The sequence below is a fragment of the Taudactylus pleione genome, unplaced genomic scaffold (genome assembly GCF_031769625.1).
Source record: "Taudactylus pleione unplaced genomic scaffold, aTauple2 ptg000002l, whole genome shotgun sequence".
Lineage (NCBI taxonomy): Eukaryota > Metazoa > Chordata > Amphibia > Anura > Myobatrachidae > Taudactylus > Taudactylus pleione.
The window spans coordinates 140,832-147,756 of record NW_028284405.1 but is presented as its reverse complement, the minus strand read 5'-3'; positions in this window follow the sequence as shown (position 1 = coordinate 147,756).

The window sequence follows — 6,925 nt, the reverse complement described above, 5'->3', positions numbered from 1 at the left end:
AATACGGAAGAAGCGTAGTAACCACTGAGCCACTTTAATATCATCAGATAGTGAGAACACCATATAGATCGTATCATAAGATAAGCAAGACAAGACACATGAGGATTACTAAAATGAAAAAAAAGGGGGAAGACAAACAAAAAACTGTTAGGGTCAAGAAGTTCCCTAAGATTTGAATACAGACAGATTTTCAACGCATTAGAGCGCAAAAACATCTCTTTAACAATTTAGGTATGCATTTGACATACCCCGGCATTTGAAGACAAATAAATCGTCATACAGCATAACATAATATAACGTTACCATTATACTTATTAGAACTTCCTAGTCTAATTTTAATAAAAAAGATATGTCTAAGAAATTTATAGAGACCTCTAATAATCAGACAGCATAGAAATAAGTCCCCTTACGTTAGCTTTTTGTATTAAATTAGACTTCAAAAACAAATATATGAAGACATATGAAGAAAACTAAACTGCACTTTGACTTCAGCTCACGTGGATGGCTTAATAGATTCATGGGTCAAATGAAGAGGAAGACACCATCTCCTCGGAAATGAATAGATCCGCATCAGCAACCAAAGTGAAGTCCTTAAAGGAATCTCCATTAAACAATCGCAGTCTCGCAGGGTAAAGCAGAGCAAATTTGCGATTGGCCTTGTATAAACGGGAACAAAGAGGAGAAAACTCTCTTCTTGCCGGTGTCACCTCTGCAGAATAGTCTTGAAATATATGGAATTTAGATCCCTCCCACTGAAGCTCTCCAAATGGCATCCTTGTGGAGAAAGTTTAAGCATCTGAGGATAATAACACGTGGTCTAGAGTCCTTAGAGTCATGCACTGGGCCAATTCTATGCGCCCTTTCCACTACCATATCAGAACATATATCCGTTATATTCAGTAGTTCCGGTAAGGTCGACATAAGAAATCGAGACAGTTTTGTGCCCTTAAGGGTTTCGGGTAGGCCAGTGATGCGAAGGTTGTTCCTTCGTGATCTATTTTCTAAATCATCAAGTTTACTCAATACTTGGTAATGTGATTTTTGTAGAGAAGCAGTATTGGTTTTTAACTCCTCAACATCGTGGAACATGACTTCCTGTCTATTCTCATTGGTCTGAAATCTGAGATTTTATGTCCGAGACCGCTTGTGTTAGTTTAGCTGAATGAGTGTCCATTATAGGGCCCATAGCCTCCTGGATCGCTTTAACCACTTCTCCATAGGTAACAGGGTTATCTTGACGATCTGAAGCAGGGGAAGCGGGCTGAGATATAGCAGTGCTTGTATCCATGTCTGCAATGGAGCACTGTGTCTCAGAGGCAGAGGCCATGTTGATTTCAGCTCTTCTTTTCTCAGAGCGAGCTCTTTGTTGTTTGGGCTGCCTTTGAGAAGGGCCAGAACGCTCCATCTGATGTTAGAGCCTCAACTCCTTTTAACACTGGGATATCTTGCTGTATTTAAGGTGCTGCTAGTGCAGCTTTATGGATTGGAATGCCGGGGTTAATGTAGAGCTCTTTAGGTGCCTATTAATTAGGAGCACTAAGGCTGTTGTGGTAATTAATTAGAGAACTTTCAGATAATATTGTGCTCAAATGCCACTCTGAAAATAGAAGGGGAGCGCTTAGTGAGAAAGTGAGAGTTTGTATAAACTTAAAATGGCACCCAGAACTCCTTTCTCCCCAGGGGGTTCCCTCTCTTGAATAACTGTCACCTGTAATGTTGGGACAGGAATGAGGGCCTGACCGGCGGCGTTCTCGCGTGTCTCCGCAAGCTGTGGTGAGTAATGAGCGGGGATATAAATCGGCGGCGGGGGATGCGGCAGCTTTTTATCCCGGCGTGTCAGGGAGAAGTTCAGAGCCTCAGCACTGGCGTCTCCGCTGCTGCTGGCTCCCAGGGCCCTTTGTCTGGAGGCTAGAGAGGCTGTCTGGCAGGTGAATTATCTGCCCAGGGGTCTTTAATATGTTAGAAAGTGCAGGACTGACCCGGGGAATGGGATAGCACGGCGGCAGGCGCTGTTTGAAGATTAAAAATAGCGGAGCTCCGGCGCCATGCTGCCGTAATCTTCAGCGTCCAAGCCACCCCGCCACAGTCAAGGTTTTAAGGATAAACATGCTTGAGTCCAGAAAGATAAATCAAATTGACTAAGCTACTAATTATGTCACCTGTGCTCAAACATAGATATCCTTAAAACTTTGTATGTAGAGGCGGAGTTTGATAAACTCTGGTATAGTGTGTGCCCATGTTTAGACTATATCAGTTTTTCTGTACTCCAGGAGGTCTATTTAGTAAAGTGAGAGTTTTTAGAAATGGAGATGTTGCCCATAGCAACCAATCAGATTCTAGCTATAACCTTCTAGAATATTGGTGGGCAATAAGCGGCCCCGCAGCTGTTGTAGAACTATATATCCCATCATGTCCTGCCATAGTTTTTCTATTTGGCCATGCTAAAACTGTTGCAAGGCATGCTGGGATTTGTAGTTCAACAACAGCTGAAGAGCCGCTTATTGCCCACCCCTGTTCTAGAAGGTGCTAGTTAAATGTTAAGTAGATTCTGATTGGTTTCTATTGGCAACATCTCCACTTCTAAAAAATATATCCCCAGGTCTCAGGAAACAGTGCATGATTCCCATACTCTGTGCTGGATCACAAGTGTATTCATTACTGACTGACTTAACATATTTTAAAATGTACTATTTATTTAACTTGTGATTCTATGAGAAGACCTGGAAAACATGCATTAGGATTACATTTTGGATCAGGTTATTGGCTGCAGCTCATAGTAGAGCAGTGCTCCTCAAATCCAGCCCTCGGGATATACTTACAGTGCATGTTTTCAATATATCCTTGTTGGAGACAGGTGTATTCATTACCAACTGATGTGTTTTGAAAGATCCACAGGTAGTTCTAATTATTTCACTTGTGAGACCTGGAAAACATGCACTGTTAGTGTGTCCGTGTATTGAATTTGAGAAGCACTGAGTACAGTAACCTATCCATACCTCAGTAACACTGCTGTGTTGTAAATAGGTGAACCATCTGCAGTTCAAGACATGAGGGGAGGCCCATGAGTAAATGTTCAAGTCCTCTCAGATCCATTCCGATACATGACTATTCATTTTAATTTTTAGTATATATGTAGCTTTATAAGTTTTTATGGCATCTGGTTTGTATGTTGACTAGTGCTGTAGTTCGTTTTCACCCTAAAGGCAAACTAGGCACATGCAAATATCAGCACATTTCAGGGGGCATTCTTACAGTTCTTTTTTATTACCATATCATTTTCATCTTGACACTTGGGGCTATATATATGAAGCAGCAGCTTCTCGGCGGATACAGTTACACACTTGTCTGTGGCAGCTGTTCTCCAACACTCAGTAATGATGCGCACACACGTAGCTATCTGCCAGTGATACGATATCGATGGCAGATCGTTATGCACCCTCCCTGGTATGCTGGATGATCAATATCGATCATCCAGCACACCACCAACTTACTGATGACTGTAGCGACCCGCGATCGTCGATCGCAGGTCCCTACAGTAACTTATGTGAAAATAACCATAAGGTTACTGATTGTGCTCTTCCCTTGGTGGATTGGTACTTGTCATTGGACAGGAAACTAATGTGTACAATACTAAATGTCTCTAGACCTGTGTTACTCAATCATGACTATGAGATTCAGTGTTATTTTAAGTTCCTTACCATTGCTAGTGAGTGTTATTGCATGTATGGGTGTTGTGCTTCTTTGGTTGTTTTGCATGCTATGCATGTCCCACAGTAGTAGAAACCCCCTGTAATTGGTTTTGGTTTTAGTGTTGTTTGGATAGTTTTGGTGGGGGGAATGTGATTTTTGATTACTTAGCTTCTCACATCAGGTGCTTTACGAAACACTATCTTTGGTACAGGTGGTAGGATGTCCCCCAAGGTCTCGTCTTGGAGTAATATGTGCCAGTGTTTTTTCAGTACGTGTTTGATTTGACTTGCTTGTCTATTGTACTGTGTGATGAAGAGGACTTTGTTTTGCTTATTTGATTCTGTCTTTGATTTATATTCTAGAAGTGGTTCTCTATTTTGTTCTCTCACTTCTTTGTATGCTTGTTGTTCTAGGTCTTTGTTGTAGTTCTTCTCCAGAAATTGTGATCTTACTGTCGTGCTTTGTTTGTCATAGTCTGTTAGCTTTGAACAGTTACGTCTTAGCCTCTTGAACTGCCCAACTGGTATGTTATTCAACCAGTTGGGGTGGTGTTCACTTGAGGCTAAGATCATACTGTTCACATCAACTGTTTTGCGGAACGTGTTTGTCTGGATTTTGTTGTTCTTGATAAAGATGTTTAAGTCTAGGAACTCTACTAGGGATTTGCTATATTTGGTGGGGAATACAAGGTTGTTTTCATTGTCATTGACGTATGTAATGAAGTTTGTGAGTGAAATGATGTCTCCTTTCCAAATAAAAAAGACATTGTCTATGAATCTCGTCCATGTAACGAGGTTCGCGTCGAGTTTAGGATGGGACCAGATGTTTTTGTCCTCCCAGTAACTCATAAAGAGATTTGCAAAGCTTGGCGTGAACCTTGTTCTCATAGCGGTTCCCTTGGTCTGTATGTAGAACTCATCGCCGAACCAAAAGTAGTTGTGTGTTAGGATAAAATTTATGCTTTCAATGATGAAGTCTATTTGTTTTTCTTCCATTTCTGGGTCCAAAGTGAGGTAGTGTCTGGTGCTCTCTAAACCCTGTTCATGATCTATGATGGAATATAAAGATGCCACATCACAAGTAACTAACCAATAGTCTTCATTCCATTTCATGCTTTTTAGTCAGTTGAGAATGTCTGTTGTGTCTCGGAGGTATGCTCTTTGCGCCTTTAGATATGGTTGTAGGTAGATATCAAAATATTGTGAGAGGTTGGCGGTGAGTGAGTTAATTCCGGATATGATGGGCCTGCTTGGTGGTTGTGTCTGGTCTTTATGAATTTTGAGTAAGTAGTAAAATACAGGAATTACCAAATTTTTTATATTAATGAATTCATGTTCTTGTTTCGTGAGTATTCTTTCAAGAAGTCCCTTTTTAAGTAATCTCTGAAGTACTGACTAAAAATTTTTGGTGGGGTCCTGTTTCAGATTACTATATGTGTTTTCATCGCTAAGTATTCTTAACGCTTCTTTAAGGTAGTCAGCTTTGTCTAGTAGGACTATTCCACCCCATTTGTCTGCCGGTTTGATAATGATGTTTTTGTTCCTTTGTATATGGTTCTCCATGATGTAACTAGGGTAGAATTGATAGGTGGGTTTATGATTGGTGTGTTTGTATATGTCGTTACTTGTTGGTTTGTGTTGGGGGCATGGGTGTCTTAGCAAATAATTATTTGAGGTCCATGTATGTGTCAAACTTGTCCATCTTGGCTGTTGGTGCGAATTTTAGTTAGAGATGAGCGGTTCGGATTCTGTGGAATCCGAACCCCTCAGAACAGTAGGGATCCGAGTCCACCTGAGCTGAGGCTCGGGTGTTCCTGCCATCTCTGATCCCCACTGCGAGCCAGACGTCTACGTCCTGACATGGGATCTTGCAAGAGTGCTGAACTCTCGCGAGAGGCGAGAGTTCGCCTCTACATAAGGTGCCAAGTCCCGTGACTCAGCGCCATTTGTCCTGCACACTCCGATAGTGCACTACTCTGCAACTGGGCTGAGGGGGCACCGAGTGGCTAGATCACTAGCGTTGATCACTGAGTGGCTGTATAAGGGGACACACACTGATGCTGCATTATACTCTGCTAAGTGGCTCTGCTGGCAAAAGTGACAGTGTATGTAAGGGGGCACACTGCATGCTGATGTATGCTGCACTATACTCTGCTGATTAAGTGCGGTGTCCAGAGACTCACAAGTGGCGGTGACTGTGTAAGGGGGCACACTGACTGCAAGAAGTGGCTGTGTGTAAAAAAAATAAAAAATAGCCCTCTGTGTATAACAAATACAAGCACCGTGACTTTGTGGGCCATAGCCCTCTGTGTATAACAAATACAAGCACCATGACTTTGTGGGCCATAGCCCTCTGTGTATAACAAATACAACCACCTTGACTGTGGGCCATAGCCCACTGTGTATAACAAATACAAGCACAATGACTTTGTTGGCCATAGCCCTCTGTGTATAACAAATACAAGCACTGTGACTTTGTTGGCCATAGCCCTCTGTGTATAAAAAATACAAGCACCGTGACTTTGTGGGCCATAGCCCTCTGTGTATAACAAATACAAGCACTGTGACTTTGTGGGCCATAGCCCTCTGTGTATAACAAATACAAGTACCATGACTGTGGGCCATAGCCCTCTGTGTATAACAAATACAAGCACCGTGACTTTGTGGGCAGTAGCCCTCTGTGTATAACAAATACAAGCAATGTGACTTGTGGGCCATAGCCCTCTGTGTATAACAAATACAAGTACTGTGACTTTGTGTGCCATAGCCCTCTGTGTATAACAAATACAAGCACCGTGACTTTGTGGGCCATAGCCCTCTGTGTATGACAAATACAAGCACCGTGACTGTGGGCCATAGCCCTCTGTGTATAAAATATACAAGCACCGTGACTTTGTGAGCCATAGCCCTCTGTGTATAACAAATACAAGCACTGTGCCATTGTGGGCCATAGCCCTCTGTGTATAACAAATACAAGCACCGTGACTGTGGGTCATAGCACTCTCTGTATAACAAATACAAGCACCGTGACTTTGTGGGCCATAGCCCACTGTGTATAACAAATACAAGCACCGTGACTGTGGGCCATAGCCCTCTGTGTATAACAAATACAAGCAATGTGACTTGTGGGCCATAGCCTTCTGTGTATAACAAATACAAGCACTGTGACTTTGTGGGCCATAGCCACTGTATATAACAAATACAAGCACCGTGACTGTGGGTCATAGCCCTCTGTG